This window comes from Rhopilema esculentum, chromosome 12 (assembly GCF_057945365.1).
Source record: "Rhopilema esculentum isolate cy_ngs chromosome 12, ASM5794536v1, whole genome shotgun sequence".
In the NCBI taxonomy this organism is placed as follows: domain Eukaryota; kingdom Metazoa; phylum Cnidaria; class Scyphozoa; order Rhizostomeae; family Rhizostomatidae; genus Rhopilema; species Rhopilema esculentum.
This window is the reverse complement of record NC_142826.1, coordinates 8,871,821-8,889,613: the sequence shown is the minus strand read 5'-3', so window position 1 is coordinate 8,889,613 and position 17,793 is coordinate 8,871,821. Positions and strand designations below refer to the sequence as shown.

General features: G+C 34.3%; 1 protein-coding gene across 2 annotated transcripts in view; it reads left to right on the top strand.

Annotated features, from left to right (window-relative positions):
- Positions 1 to 3,116: 3,116 nt before the first annotated feature.
- LOC135681746 (protein Wnt-3a) overlaps positions 3,117 to 17,793 on the top strand; it is a 54,866-nt gene continuing 40,189 nt past the window's right edge. The window contains exons 1-2 of one of the 2 annotated variants that reach the window (XM_065196346.2): positions 3,117 to 3,134; positions 7,470 to 7,578. The gene's annotated coding sequence lies outside the window, so the exon portion shown is untranslated. Of the gene's footprint in view, positions 3,135 to 7,362; positions 7,383 to 7,469; positions 7,579 to 17,793 lie in introns of those variants that run through there. The other variant, XM_065196345.2, reaches the window with a different exon arrangement.

The window sequence follows — 17,793 nt, the reverse complement described above, 5'->3', positions numbered from 1 at the left end:
TTACTCTACAAGGTAGGGTTTTCTCACAGACACCTAGAATCGCCCATTTTCCTTTATTTTTGAGCACTCTTAATTTTGAAATGTCCTAGACTTTGAAAAATGTAATTTACACTTGTGAAGCTCCGTTATGGGAGACACACGGTTTTTTAACAAGCTGCTACGGTTGAAATTTGGGAATTATTTGTCAGAAAGATAATTTATTACTACGGTCAGAATAATGTTTTATTGCAAAGTACGTAATACAAAACATGTGATATTTTGTACTAAAACACCAAGTCTGACCAACTCCAGAATTTGGTCTTTTCACCAAATATTTTGATCGTAATTCTAAATAATTAATTCTAGGCCCTCGTTAACAGCCACTTTTTCAGCACACCTAGAGAAACGTTTTGACCGCAAGAGAATTCTGTTTTCCTCTGGTCTTGTTGGGTGTGAAAAATTACTTGAGAAACTAAAGGTCTTTATTACAGTACTTTAATCTGATTTTAATTTTGTTTATTTACATTTTAAGCTTTTAGCTCTGCTGTACCAATACAAATGTTGCAAAAAGCACTTCTAGTTCTAGGACAATATTCCAAGGCGACTGACAACTTATTCTCACTAAACTTCAAAAATTTTCAAATCTTTCATTTTACTTCTTTGTAATCTAATTGTTTTTTTTATTACTTTGTGCAATAAGATTCATTGACATAAAGTGAAGTTTTTACGTCGAGACTCGTTACCAGTCCATGCGGCTGACATTTGGCGCGAAAATGTTATTTCGAAGCTGATGACGCCACAGTCGTCGTTTGGCATCTCGTGGGTTTCAAAAGAGGCTTCCGGCTTCTAGAAGAGAAAATCATAAAAAGGATATTTAATTGAAATGGTAGGCTTTTAAATTTTTTCTTTCTCCTTGCTATCCAGATAATGATTCGCTGCCATCATAGAATTTGGATTTGCAAAGCTTAAATTGACAAATTATTAACTTTTTGGATGAACGGAATTGAAAAACATAGGCCATTTAATAAAACAAGAGGGTGAACATGCTCACTTATCTGTGGAGGCCTGTTGAGGTTTCAGACAAAAAGATACATGCCTTCTAGACATTCTCATCATGCAGCCTAAAGAGAGATTAAAATGCTAAATGTTATTAATATATTTCTTATCACCCAATTTCCTGACGAATTTCTCGTTGCTAGCCACAACTGTTACGAATTCTTAACCTTTGACGTCAGGTCCACTAGAACTCCCCAAAGCGAGTACACACACAATCCAATATATTTAGAAGCGATTTTCCTGATATCACGAAATAGTTTATCATATTGCCAGCTACATGAAACACTTCTGAGATTACAAACATCGCTATAAAAAGACAAGACCTTTCTCTTATCTTGCTTCTCAGTTCTTTCTTCTGTCGCTATCAGAGTGGTAAAACAGTGTTGTCATAATTAGGATAGATTTTAGTGTTAATGTTTTAAAATACTTGTTCAAATCTATGTATTATCGCAATCCATAGAATACCGTTAGTTTTTCATTGATTATTCTGCCTTTCATCTGAATTTCAGATTTTCAATTAGGATCTCAGACTTTCAACTCAGATTTTTAACGTTAGAATTGCAGATTTCTGAAAACAAATTTTTTAACGTCAGGAACAAGTCTCTTGTATCTTTTTAGATCTTCTTCGCATTTCAAAGAGGTTCAATGTGTTTAAAAGAATCAGATTTTTCATTATTTCTACATATATAATTTAAATAACAAATCTTTCTATTTTGTCGATAAATACTTCTGTACCGACCTAGAAATCCTTGGTGTACGAAAAACCAATTTTAGTTTACTGCGTTTCAAGACGCACTCATTTAAAACTGACAGTGGGCGGCAGCGTGAGGGTGTTACGTCATGAAGAGTTCTGTCGTGGGCGCAGTTTACCTGGCAAGTAAATACGTTATATCCTCCCACAAGTCAAACAGTGTTGCTGCAATTCACTCAGTTTCTAATTTCTCACGCCAAAGAAAGTGGAGTTAAATTTGAGACGGTGTGGAAATTAACTAACAACATTTCTGTATTCTTCCTTTCATGAACTTGTAAAAAGATCAAGTCGTTTTGCTCCCACAGAAAGCATTTACACTCCAAGAAAGAAATATTGTTCTAACTTCTAACTTTGTATATTTACAGTTTGGTAACCTTAGAAATAAAAATGATTTTATGTCATGATAGACGTATCATTTCTTTTAAATATTTCACTTTTCTTTGTTTCTTACCCGTTAAATAATGAGATAAAAAAACCTGTTTCTCACTCTGAGCAAGACTGATTCAGCGTCATAAATTGACTTACGCCTTCAGACAAAATTTTCATCATGCTATTGAAAATCATTGCAAATTAAGGTTGCGCGCAGCATTACAATATGCTGAAGTACAGGGTTGATTCTGATGCACTGTTTACGGTACATCCTTTTCGGAATCCCCCAAAATTGTCAATAACAACGAAGCTATGTTCTATCTTTTTTATATCTAATGAGCGAATGGAAACAACAGATCCTTATTTCTCCATCAGCTCCTCCATTATGATTCTCGAGCTGGTGGCACGATCATTTACAGTTCAAGTTCAATTGTAGCAAGCTCAAGTTTCATAGCTACAGCATTCCCATTGTAGATCAGTTTCACGTGAAATGCCGGAAAGATGGCGAACTTGTCATTGAATTTTCGCATCCAAGCCTTTGTCAAAATAGGCATACAATAATGCATGAATTTTGGATGGGTCCTACATAACAATAGACAGGTAACACCTACTAGTGGGGGAATTTCGCTAAACCTACGCAGACGATGTAATGTTACCAGACGCTTCAAGGTCCACCATGTACATTTTGATATAAAAGGTGAAAAAGTGGACCAGTCATTTCAGTTGTCTACTTGCTGGTGATATACACAGTTTGGAAACTGGATATGTTCCGATTCATTCTTTTGTAAGTCTTCAGAGTCGGTTACTAAAAATGCATTCTTGCTGTGCGTTTGAGGTATTATATCGTGTTCCTGGTTTGCGCTTGGAAGCTGAGCTGCACATGTCAAATTATAACTGCAAGTTTCTATCTGTTCTAGGAAAAGAAAAAGTTAAAAGATTCAAAGCAGAAGCTGGATTCTGAGAAGTCGCCCTGAGAAAGGTAATTGTTTTTTATTTCGTTCAGTTTCATCGGAAGATCAGTTCGTATCATTGAAGAGCTTTATCTGTGTTTTAACTGCAATTCAATATTTTGCTTTTTCTCATTTTGGGTGCCCACTTTAAAAGGTACTCTGATATCATCACCTTGTTAGTTTCTGGTCATGTCTGTTCTTTGCAACAGCAGGAAAATTCACCTGGCAAGTCGTAATGATACCTTCCTATTATCAAAAAAACATATAAAAGTGCCATATTCAAAATATTAGTTATATAAACGCCTAAAATATTTCTGCCTTCCAAATACTAGAGAGATAAATGCCTTTTTTCTAATCAATGTCAATTCATGCTGCCTGTTTAAGTATTGATGTCAGGGCTACGTAAACCTAACAGCGTAAGACAACTGCTGTAAGTCGAGATTCGCTCGCTGCTTCGTCCATTGCCCTTCTTTTCTCTGTCCTCGACTTCCTTTGTATATTAAAGTGAAACCTTCATACATGTACCCGTATCAGTTCTATGATATTGCCCACCCTTGCCTCTTTAATAGGCAAAGTCGTCATTAATGAAAATTATCAGCTGTTTAAGATATCTTTATTTTTGCACTTGCGACCCTCAAATGTTTTTGTTTCCACCATTATTGGTGGTCCAAAGTTTCAATGTATTTTCCAGCACCCAGAGAGACTTGAATATTGCGTTGTTATTTCTAATTGAGGCCTAATTTCCCTATTAGCTAAAGATTGTCTCTTTTCATTGAACCAGTCGAAATTGCGTAAAGAATTTTGAATTTTCAAACACTTATGAACAGGATCTAATAAATTTGCAGTTTTGACTTGTTTTTTATCAAACTGGAACAAACAAATCCGTCAAAATTATCCTTTTTCACGTAGACTTTTCGATAATTCGAGCCGTTAACGATTAGAACAAATTTAACTTAAAGATTCAATCATTGGATGTGAATTGACTGTAATTTAAGTCTCAAAACCGTATCGCATATATTGGCTGAACTTTATTGATCTTGATCTAACAATTCTCTTGAAGCACACATTTACAAATCAAAAATCAATCTGTTGCGGATTTGATGCATTTATAGTAGTATTCTACTACTGGATACAATTTTATATACCATTCCGTGGTTTTGCACAACATTAGGACATGCGACCTGAGTCTGGACATAATTACATGCCTGTCGTCTCAATGCAACAGGTGGCAAACTGATTTTAAATGCCGTTTCATAAAATGATTCATTTACGTTTCGCATAATCATACGTTCAGAGGCATCTTTTTATGACAAAATAGATTCCTAGTTAGGTAGAAGCGTCAAAAAACAAAATCCTCCCGAGCATTCTCTTGTGCAGTATCAACTCATAACATTTGAAGGTAGATTAAATAATGCAGTTTGGAAATACCAAACAGATTGTCTTGTTTCGAAAAAGACAATAATTTCATTTCGAGATGAAATGCTTTACAAAATTGTTTTAAAACCTGATTAAATAAAGGGAAACGTTTTAGCAGAGATCGAGAGATAAAAGTTACCATTGCTGGTGTAAAAGGCTTGAAATTAAGTATATATAATCTGTAAACATCAAATTTCTGACTCAATCGATCTCGTACTTAAATTGCTCATTTATTTCAAGCGGATTATTTCAAATGGTTTATTATATCCTTGCTTTAATATCAAACTACTAGACCGTTTCTTTTTCGTCAAACTATTGCTTTTCAACTTCCAAAACTGATTTCCGTTTAACAACACAAATTATTAAGAAGGGAATTGAATGAAGGAAAGAACCTTTCTTAGTAAAAAAGATAAGAATAAAGCTGCCATATGAGAATAAAGCTGTCATTTGCATTTAAGCTAATCTACTGGCTGCAATAGATACGCACAAAAACTTAAAAATATGTCCTTGATTAAAAATATGATCCTGACTTCTAACTTCATTTTACCCCAGCAATTTTTCGTAAGTAAATCATTAAAAGTGTAGAGTCTTTCTGTAGTTGGAGGCTTGAATGAGCTTGAAGGTTTAGAGCTGCGTAAGGCTCGTATGTGGCTACAATATACGTGAGAACGGTTTTGTTAATGAACTGATAATAACATGACAGTATCAAATATTATTTTCCTTTTCTATAAATGTCCTTGAAATAGACACCTTTCTGTTAAGTGTTTCAAAATACAGATAGTTTTTAATGTGCTAAGTGGCTCTTTCAAGGCGAAAAATCATTTAACTTCATTCTGATACTTTTGTTCTTACTTCTTGCTTACGGCCTGTGATTCTCTGTGATTCACGGAAAATTTAGAGAGTACAAGGAATGATTTATCTGCAACGTTTCTTTCAAAATATCGAGTTCTTAGCATTACCCGCACTGAAGAAGCAGTCATGCATTGTCTTCAAGACACTTTACAAAAAGTCTTCAAACAGATCCAGCAATAGCAAAATCTAGTACTGGCTTTACGAACCACTCTATTTCGTTCTCAAGCATTGTCAATGTCTTACAAATATGCAGTGCATATCATGTTCACAAAGACGTTAGCAAGTTGTAAATTTTAGATTTTAGGGTTGACTGCTCATTTACAAGACTCACTGAAAAATCAACAATGAAGTGAGACCATGATCATCTGTATCTCATCGCCTCAAGTATCAATTGAATCCAAGCACAACGTCCTTGAGGTCTATTTATCAAGTCTTTTTATTAGCGATTTAGTAACAGTCAATACATCACCCAGTTATCTTTTCATTCTGCCAAGTGCAAGCATTTTTCAACCTCACGTTTTGAAAGTAATGCTGCTTTCATTTCTCTTTTTTCGGTAGTGGTTTGATATCCAGCTAAACGCAAAAGCAGTTTTTGTGTTGTAATATTTGAGCTTTTCGGAGTTGTAGCGGTGTAACATTTTTTATCATGTCAGAAGGAAACAAAAATCATCTTTTTGGAAGCGATTTTTCAAGAATTTGATGACAGAATTATTCTTACAAGTAACTAAAACCTAGATACAATCCTAATCTGAGCTTTCTGGCCCAACGTTTTCAACCTATTCCATACAAGTCAATACCTTAGTGTTTACCTCAAGCTATATGCTCAATGTTTTGAAAAGCCTTTTTGAATTCTAGTGAGGCTTCTCTTTTTGTTTCATATCATAACAAGGCGTTTTTGCTTTATGTATTTTAGCAGAGCTGCATAGCTAATCTCGTGTGCTATTACAATCTTTTTAAAAAAATTGTTGATCAAATGAATCTATGTTTATTTTCCTATAATTCGACGTCTTCGTGGTCTTAATTTTGAATAATCACCCCGTGCAGTTTTCCAGACAAAACCACCAGTATCAGCTTTATCAATAATTATCAAAATACTTTCAGCTTAAAGATTAAAGGCAATTAATTCAAGACAATCTTATCAAAAGTACACAAGAAAGTCATTCAGAATATTTACTGTCCTGGCAGATATTGAAAAATCCCCTGTGAAAGCCGCTACTGAAGATGAAAATCACCGTCGCATTAAACCAACCAGTTATGATCGTCAGTTTTCCTCTATTAGCAGAAACCGAAAAATTCCTTTGACACTTAACCCTGGCTGGAAGCGCTTCACCTTGCCATCTGATATTTTTGGTGATAAATAGTTGCAAGGAATGAGATCCACCTGCAATTAAATGATTCGAAAAGTCTGTTTGCAAATTAAATACTTGCAAAACCCTTGATTGATGAACTTCACCATAGGATAGCCTGAAGATAAGTTTTTATGGATACAATCCTCATTTTTCAAGCCGATTAACAATTTTCAAAAAAAAATAAAAGTGACCATACCTGTTTGCGACGGCTATCTCATCCATGACAAAAGATTGCTTGGGACATCACAAGAGTAGTGAACTGTCAAGCTTCTCATCGGAGACTCTTTCTCAACTATTTTTAAGGCTTTTAGCGTACCTAAATAAAAGTAGATGCTTTCATTTGCATCAAGTTTGCCTTTGTTGCCAAGAAATATCACAACATACTGTTACATAAAATCTGAGAAGCAGTTTTTTGGAAAACCACCACCTTGAAAAACTCCATGCTAAATTTTTGGTTTTCATTTAATCTTGCACCTTGCTAAGTGTTAGAATATGATGAGACTTTGTTTATAACACCAATACATCATCAGACATTTGGACTTAGCTTGCGCATCTTGATGTGGTAAGGAAACGATTATATTCAGTGTCTAACGTGCGGAGAAGATCGTCACAATTGCTTCCACATTGGCACGGACGGAAACCAAAGCAGCGTTTCAAAAGGTACTTTATAGATAGCTTATGATATATTACTAAAGCATCACGTAAATATAGAGTTTGTAAAAAACTTAATTCTATTAACTGTTTTAGGCTTGAAGAAGACGAGGTGAAAGTGTAAAGAACCAGCATAATCTAAAATTTATGAGAGATAAGAAGCAAGCAAGTAAGAAGAGAAAGAGCTCGCGGCTGTATACAAGAGGTATGTTGAAACATCTATTTGAATTCTGGAATATATTGAAGAGTCTCCAGACTATTTTAGATAAAATCTCACAAGTTGTTGTAGAGTGTTGCCTTTTGACGTAAATGTGATTTGGCAATGAAACAATGGCACTTTGAGAACCTTGTTGGTCGTACTACTTATGCGATAAAAATTAACATAAAGAAAAATGATATTAGGTTAGCAGTATCAGATGTCTGGAGGTATACGAGGTCTCCAAACTGTGACGAACTTTTAATTTCATCCTTGTAAGTCTTTTTCGACTCGCCGACTTCCAATAGGCTCTAACTACTGCAAAGAAGAAGGTTTCAGCAAAAAGCGCTTGTCAAGGTGATGATGCTTGTGAAAAAATAGTAATGTCTGATCGTTGATTAAGCCCTGGTGCCAATTTTCCGATCAAACTTCAATTCAAAAATTTTTATTACCTTCCCAAAGTTTTAAAGAAAATGAAAACATATCGATGAAATTTTCGTCTTGGTATAGTAAGTTAGTAAATTAAAAAATGTCAAGTTCTAAATACATTTATTAAGACTCAAATAAGTAAGCTTTGATCATTCCTACAATCTTAAACTGCGGTTTGGACCACACTTAAGTGACTAGCCTTTATGCTGACCAAAACAATGCTGTTTTAAAGAATGCCTGACCTTATGGCATGAATTCTCAGATGCCTTGTAAAAATGCTGAAGCTCAAGGTTAATATGTGATAAGTTTTTGGTTTACTTCTAGATCCTGCATCTTGCTAGGTGTTAGAAAATTATTAGACAGCGTGATTAGCAGTGTCACACACGTTTTACCCAGGTTTAGTTTCTTTCATAACATCAACAATGAAAAATATTCATTTTTATTTTTATGAAGCTATTAGACCTAACAATGCTGGTTTTCAGAGTTATAAGAGCAAAGAGACTCGATTTTGAGACTTTTAATTATATTAAACAGTGAGGCTTCGCGTTTCTTACTTTGTACCATTCCGTCATATTTCATTATGTCCGCAATACTGATATAGAACAATTTCTGATGCAGTTGTGGTTTGTTTTGACTACAAATAGCAAAGCCTTTCTCATTTTTATATAACCACTGAATAGACAGCCAGTTGCGATCTGCAAAATTGTTCTTCATTTTATTTATGCTTGACCTGTAATGGACTTAGAGCTGGAATATGCGATTTTTTCACAAGCGTCTTGTACTAAAAACCTGTATATTTCAAGGAATATATCAAAAATACAATGTATTACAAGCTTAATGATTTTAGATTTATTATCAAATAGCTTGGGCATTAATCTTGCACACGATCTCAATCTATTTGTAACATGAAAAATCCACGAATAAGCCGATTAAGTATTTTGTTGCATTTAATTTAAGAAAGAAAACCATTTTCTCCTGAAATTAAATGCCTATAAAACTTATCTCTTTATTCCATAAACATATTTACCTCATATAGATAATTTGTTTTCTTTTACTTTAATGCATGGTTTTACTATAGTTCGAACTTCAATTTGTAACTTCTTGAATCTATAAAGGTAAATCTTTTTGTTAAAGTGCAGAACAATCTCGATATAACCTTATAATTTTCAAGTTCCCATTTTGAGATCGACACACGATTCATACCTTTGAAATATAAGTTTAAGTCCAATGTACTATTTTCTCTATATCTCGTAAGAGTATTCTTTATGGCTCATCACATCGCTACCAAACAAAAAGGTTTTATTTACATTTATATAAAATCAATATAGCAACCAAACGTAGCATTCGCAGAGGCTTATGTCAGACAAATTCATCGCACAATGTGGCATTAGATAAAAGTGCATTTCTTGGATTTCCTGCAATTTGTTTTAAACAGAATTTCAATTACCTCTGTATCGAATTAAACCTATTTAATGCAATTACGTCGAGGTTACATTATAAATTCTGATTGGGCAACCTCAACAGTCATGTGATCGTGTTTCTGATTGGCCTATTTCGATCCAGAACTGGGTATATATATATTTCCTAGCGTAGTATTTTGATCTATGTCCTGAAGTTTTATGCTCGGAAAAATGTCAGACGAAAAGCTTAAGTATGACTCAAAATATTTGCTTTTTTCAAAGCATTTTTAAATTCATATATCTAGTATATATAATAGGTATGAATTGTCCGTTTTTTATATTTTAAAATATTGCCACACTGTATAAAAAATATAGACATTTTGATGTCATGTTCAGAAATGTTGCATTCTTTTTAAGTCAGTTCATTTAATTTCCAAACAGTCAGATTTTCAAATAAGATTCTATGTTAACTAAACAAATTTCTGTAAATATAAGCAGTTTAAAAAACTAGAGAGACACGAAGTGATAAATTGAATACGGAGTAGGCATGAAGAATTTTATTGAAAAATACAACAATACAAATATTGCCATCTCAAGTCACGCAAGAACATTATTGATCATCACATTCCCTTTGTATATTAAGTCTTTGATTTAAGCAAAGTTACTGTTTGGTAAACAGGAGATGATTCTAAGAGAACTTCTTCATTTATGCACAAAATATTTTAACAAGAGTCAGAAATCGTATTACTTAGATCCAGTTAGATAGATGATCCCTCTAAATCCCTATAGAAGGAAGGTTGCGACCGAAAACTCTTTTTAAACAGTGTTGAAAATATATTTTGTGGTACGTTCAGAAGGTTAACATTGGTTGATTGCCTTGATAAAAAAACTTTCAATACGTTTTAGCATAGTCAGATTATGATAAATGAATGGAAGCTTTGTTTTATTTGCGAAATAAAAAGAGTTTGAACTCATTGTTCATTATGTCCTAATGACAACAAGGAATTATTGCTTTCCTCATGCTGATACATTAGATAACTAAACAGATGTCATAAAAATATAAAGCCCACTTTTTAAGGAGGATGAAGAACGTAATCACTGTTCTATTTGCCTCTATTCCCTTTCACTACAACCTCATTTGCACTGATTTGATAAAATAAATTAGATTTTGATTTCTTATGGCTCGATTTGTCTGGAAGGAAGACTTATTTTTGAAAGTTAAAATTTTTCTTCTACCAGCTAGCTGAAAGTTGGTTTGGATTTACATCAAATGCATTCTTTACAAATAATCCTGTTCTTTTTATCCCACCATAAATCCGATCCTTCATGATCAATAGTGAACTTTGTTTAATTTTTCCGTGATAGTATTGGCTTGAAGGCTAGAGTCTAGTCTTTTAATAATTTTCATACTAACTAGCCTTTGTTTTCCCTAACATATTTAATTTGAATGAAAGACACAATTATTTTTTTCTATTTAGCAAATAATATTATATCATTGCATATTTGATTCATTTTTGCTAACCCTCGACATTTTATAATATGTAGCTGAGCAATCTTTGTTAGGCTGCTATTCTTTCTAAGTAACGACGATACTAGGCCACTATAAATTCATTTAAGAAAAAGTTTGCGATCTTACAAACAGCCATAAAATATTGATTGCTACCGGGACTAAGGTTATCAAGGAATGTAAATGATATATTAAGAAACAAACAGAAATTATAGTCTTATTGCTTAAAGAAGTGGCCAAATCACGTATAAATGTTTGATTAGCAAAGCAAACAGATTATAAACTTTCCATCTCTATGTTAACTTGTCGCGTGATTCATCGATTGGAATGGGGTTGTTAGAAATTTGGTTATACAGATCGTTGTATTAAATTGGCCTCGCTTTCATTACAGAGATCAATAATTGAGACCGTATTTCCTATTTTAGGTGTCCCTTATCTAGGACAGTTTAACAGAAGCGATAAATCATGCTTTTAGACATTGTTGAATCATACCTAGACAAATCCTCATAAATGGATTTCAACTAAAATGGATTTGAAACAAAGATACCATTTTGTTTCTTAATTCGTGTAACAATTTAAATTGATTTGTTATTCCTACCAAAAGATTGTGTAAATCTCATCTTTCCGATCTATGTAATGGCGTTTGAGTTGCACGACTCAGACAATTTATCTAGGATACTCAGCATCAACACAGCGAGGCTGTCACACAAAACCTGAACATAATATGGGAAAATATGCGATCTTTTAGATAAATGATGTTTCTGAGCACCAACTAATTCCTTGATCAATCTTTTGTTAATTGGATATAAAAGCAGAAATAGCGAAAACGCTTGTCGAGTACAGAAACCCTATAGACTCTGAACAAGCATTTATGGTGAACCTGCAAGGATCTGCCAAGAGAAAGAAAAGGTAAATTTTTCACAGAGAGATTTCCAGATCCTTAACATCCCCTAAGCATTGGTTAACTACAGATTAAATACAGTTGAATACAGATTAAGTGGTGCATGATGGCTGCTAAAGGTCCTTGAAAGTTCCCTTTTTCTCGAATTATTTTTATTTTCTCGGATAAAATCATTTTACTATCATTTGTCTTGATAGTATCCATAAAGACTCATTTATTTTGATACATCATGCATGAAGAATTTATTATAATAAATTCATGGAATAGGGTAGATTTATTGGAACGATTGAAATGAGAAGTTAAATTCAAAAGTCTTACTTTGGTCGATGAAAAACTTAATCTCGTTGAAAGTCTTATCAATCTCCTATAATGAGGGCATGAGTTCTCTTCATAAGTCTTTGATGATGAAGCTCTATAGTAAGATAATATTATCACAGCGTTTCAACGTCAGAGGTACAACATCTTATGGGCTGGTCAAGACATTATTTGAAAAATCTTGGTAAAAAAATTTTGAAAACGACATTTTATCTGGAACACCACAATATTCACGTTCAAAAGTTCACAACCCATGGGTTTAACTTCTTCTTTAAGTTATCAATGCTCTTGCTAGATATTCAACCTCCCCTTCCCCCCCCCTCCCCCTCCGTAAAATGTTCATCCTATGGTTTATTCATCAATAGAGAAGTTTTTGCAACGCTAACTAAACTGTCTCTGCAATATCGATATTAAGAAACTTTGAAATGATGGGATAGGACAACTTTAAAAATATTACGAAGATTCTGTTTAGGTCTTTCAACAATTTTGGCAAGGATTGTCTGTTAGCAATGCATTGTCATTATGGGTGGGGCAAGACTACCATCAAGTGTTTAGTTGTGCTAAAATCTTTGCAAACATCAATATGTTTTTAAGCATGGTCGAACGTTCTTTCTGCAAAGCCAAATTTCCCACAATGCTCTATGTATGATGCAATTTAAAGATTTGTAGCCGCAAGAAAAATATCTCGTTCACTAGAATAAAAGGATATGTTTCATTGCCAGGAAAACAAATAAATGTAAAGGACATTATATGAAATTGAGGTTTGAAAATGTTATCGGAAGTGTTCGAGGAAAATACTAAAGGGTGTGGATATGTGTGAACAGAGAAGTAACTTCCTCGGCATAGAAAATTAGACTGTACCAACAGCATTCTTTGAATATATAACGTGGGAAGCACTGACATGATTTAATATATGTATAACCTCAAGCCCTGGCGAAACGCTCTGGACACGTTTCACCATAAATAAAACTCTTCGTATGACTTGTTGCTGTTTATCAGAATCACAGTCACAATCACAACCACAATCACAGCCACAATCACAATCATAGCCACAATCACAGCCACAATCACAATCATAGCCACTATCACAATCACAGCCACTATCACAGCCACAATCACAATCCAAGCCACAATCACAATCACAGCCACTATCACAGCGACAATCACAATCATAGCCACAATCACAGCCACAATCACAATCATAGCCACTATCACAATCACAGCCGCAATCACAATCACAGCCGCAATCTCAATCACAGCCGCAATCACAATCACAGCCGCAATCACAATCCGAAAAAAATGAACAAGCAAGCTTTTAAAAGATAAATCCATCACAGGCGTCTAAAGCAATGCCCTCATTTCTGCAATATCGAGTATAAAATTGATTAAAAAATATAGAGCATTTGGCCATGCCTTTTTGAATGAGTTCGACATCGCTCGAATTTTTTCGAGGTTTATTAAGTAACAAGTCGAGAGCCTTTGGCCGGGGCATTATAGCTAGGTTTTTTCAATCATTGTTGAGATCATTTTATATGTAATTCCAAATGAATATTCCAAGAGATTAGCAAAACGTTTTCCATTTCCTAAATCATGTTCTTGCCGAGAGGCCATCTTTAAAGAGCATGGCAGGGGTTCTTTAGCTGAGCCTGCTATTCTTTAGTTCAACTTGCACCCCACCAAGTTGGCGGCTGTTACGCACATGATCGGTTGTGCTTTGTAGCGTGAAAGTATTGCATGTTCTCGCAGGGTATCAATATTGTATGAAAAAGAAAGAGGGTATTTAATAGTTAATACAGTTATTTATCTTATTATTTGTTTCTCGAAATCAGTTTTCAATCTTCTAAGGGGCTGAAATCCGGCGACTGGCTGGGTCATCGCGATAGACTAAAGAGCAATGGTCGACCTGACATTGTCTAGCCTTTTCGCTAACCTGACACTGCCTCTCCCTCAAGGAATTTGCTCCTGGGCGTATGGCCATCTCAGTGACCTGAAGAGCGCACCAATAAATGTCTTCTAGGATCCCATTTACTAAGGTGTTTGGTAGGTATAATCCCTTCTTGGTAGTTCTAAACTATCCACACAAGAAGATAACGCCCTATTTTCCCTTATCTGCAATGGACAAGTGTATGATGTCAGCAAATGATTCTTGATTACGTTTGTCTGGAAGACGTAACAAGCTTGTAGCTTATCTCGAAAAGAGGGTTAGAAGATGCAAGCAATAAATGCTGAAGGCTAAAACTACGTCATGCAGGATACGAATGTTTGAATAAGTGTCTCTATGATATTTAAGATTTTTGAAGAATCTGCGAATACAGTATGGTACGATAGCTCAAAGGTTCGATAATTCGAAGCCCCGATAACTCTAGCTGTTTCTGCATCCACCTTGAACCTTGCCCAATATATAAAATTGTTGCTTCGCTGATAATTCGTTAGCTCGAATAAAATTCACATTTACTTCTGGGGCTCAAGTGATTGGGATCATGCTGTACTTTGACACATGTTATGCTCAGTCTTATTTACTAGGGTAAAGAGCAGTATGGAGAAGGAATTTTTTTAAATGTTTGCAATAAAAACATCAATTAGTTGTTAAAATTTCAAAATGAGATACTCAACACCAAACAAAGTGATGCAAAGCATAGCATTTACCTAATTTCCTTAATATATGAAGATTTCAAGTGGAAAACAATGATTTACAGATGCTCTTAATCCTTTCATGATATGCTGAATTGGAGACAAATGCAAGAAGTAACAAGATATTCCAAGGCAACTTAAAGATTCATCAATGCTGCGCTATGTTGTAATGCCCTTACAAAGAGAACATTGTCCTTTAGGTCTTCCTATTAAAATCTCATTTCAGCTCGTACAACCAATTAAAAGGTAATAAGTTGACAGGACACTATCAGATATTGAAGACTCTATAAAGACATTTATTTTGACTATCAAAACGTTGACTGCAGCAGCCTTAGTAAGTCCGTAGACACACCGCTCATTCCACATAAATTGCATAAGGCATATCCAGTTAAGCAATACTGGTGGAATCTTATCGTTATTAAATTTGTACATTAAAGCAAAGATGAAGGGAGCCAGAAACTAGGTTGATCCTTAGAATTTGTCACCTGCCTCCACTGGTACAGCTGTTAACGGTGTAGGTTGTTATATCTAATTATTCTTCCTGATTGTCCCTTTACTAGGTGTTTTCCGTTACAAAAGAACAGCGACATTCCAACTCGTCCTTCCTTTAACAAGGCCCTTTGCAACTATAATTGATTATATGGTTTATGTTAAATCCTTCTGGTAATGCTAGAAAGACACTGTATATAGCTATATCCATTTATGGCTGGGTTTCTTGAAGTGGACAGAAAGTCCAGCTTTTTGGACTTATCATGTTGAATAAGGCTACATTTGTAGACATATTTCCAGAAGGGGGTTCACCTAGCAAAGTCCAGCTCTAGATTAAGCAATTTCAATGGAATAAATGGTAGAATTATTGAGCTCTAGATTTATTCAAGGAATGAGGGAAGCGGGAAGATTGAATTTCAGCAAAAGTCCAAAGAGTGTGACATGATTGGTTTCAATCAAGAATCAGAAAAAGCAAATAATTTTAGCACATCATGTAAAGTTTGTTTGCTGATCTTAAAGTTTGCATCAATTAATAAACCTCCATTACTGTACATATTTGCAGCGTGGAAGGGATGACTAGGCCTTTCCAGCGTTGTGAAAAGGTGGTAATTTTTGCTATTCTTGGACAGCTGAGAATCTGTTTATTTAGATTAAATCGACAATAGCTTTCCCAGCTCAACGTAAATTTCGTTTATGAGGACCATCGAAACTGTATTCTCTCATTCGTGTCTTACTTGATAACCAACTAGACAAGAATCCAATGTTGGTTATACAGGGAATTGCCGATCGTATAAATTTGTGTAAGTAAACAAAGTAGAGATTGATAAGATGCAGTGCTTCTAAGAATAGAACAATATATCTGAAAATGAAATCTAGCCACGGCAACATGATGAAATTAATGGCGTCAGATGGTTGGCTTAGATTCATCAACCAGTCCGCAGAAGAAAGGCCAAACCATTTAATTGGTTCAGGATACAAAAATAAATGTAAAAACATTGCCATATACATTAAAGAGGCGGGAACTTCAAAAACACAGCGTTAAAAGAAATCGAGGTTTATTAGATCTGGGGTAATATCGATTATTAGCATTTTCTTTCGCATAGGAAGCACACAGATGAAGCGGCAAATTGATAGATGGGAAGACAGGAGAATACCTATAATTTTCAAAACTAAGAATGCTCTTATCAAAATAACATTTGCTTGGCAAAGTTGAAACGATGTATAGATTTTATTTGCAATTCAAAATAATTGGTTTGGTATCACAGATTTATAAGAGCAAGTCCTCTTAAGTTTGAACTGAATTGGGCTTCCAACTGTGATTTTTCAAGCAATTTCTGATCACTCCTTATTTGTGAATTCAATTTTGAAAGAAAATAGGAATCGTTTTGCATGTGATTTGCACAAAGTATTAGCATTGTATGGCCTATTGTGAACAAACTATAGATAACCTAAGTCTTTAAATCATCAAATACAAACACAATGAAGATATTTAGAGGTAGAGCAGTGGTACAAAAACACATCTATCTACTTCCATATAAATAGTTTGCAAATTGCCGATTGCCAATTGGTATCTACAACGGGTTGCTGACCTGAATCGATCAGATATATATCTGTGGCACCAAAATTGCTAACTTCCTTGCATTTATGTAGAGTCGAATGTTACAAGAAGAATTAAATATCGATCCATTTTGAAGTCATTACCTCCCAGCCTCTGTTTCGATAGTTTGAGTTACAGTGTCTCTGGCAGTTCGGAGCACATCTGTCAATTAACAGCCGTTTGTTGATTGGCTGCTGTCAATGAACAGGTTTCTTTTCCAATCAAATCCACTATTAGTAGATGAGACAGAATGAGAAATATATGAAGTGCTAACTTACGTTGGTTTTGACTTTCTTTTTTGTAACGTTCACAGGCTAGTTTGTCCACGAACGACCAAATCAATCAATAGTCTGTTATTAAGTTACTAAACAACCAATTGCCTTTAAAAAATATTTTCGATGAAAAGTGAGAAGTGTTTTATCAAAGTGTTGGAATATTTTGAAGAAAAGAAAGATGTTTGTTTGATAACACTATAGCGGCTAAATTTGGAATTATGAAATTAAATTATTGTTGCTGATATGTAAGATTAATATCTTAATTTTCAAATAATGTGTTTAATTCGAAGATTACCTTATCTGAAATGATTTAAATACAGTTTTCTTCTGTTATAAGATTATAAAGCTTTGAAGTTTTTTACAAAGTTCGAGGGTTTATTTGATTTTTTTATTTAATTTTTACAAATTTGACATTGTATTAAGATCATCACAAAACTTCTGATGTTGCCTTGAAGGCTTCAAAAGCAACATAAAACTCACTTGATACATATGCATTCTTACGAAGACAACCACAGTCTATCCAACCATAGTTATGATCCAACAAAAATGCTCTATGACAAGGATAAATCCTTGATAGATACATACTTTTTTGACGTGTTATTTAAGGCCAGTTATATCAAATATTAACAAAAAAGTTGTTTCAACGGATATGTTTGGTTTAATTGTGGTGGACTTTGATT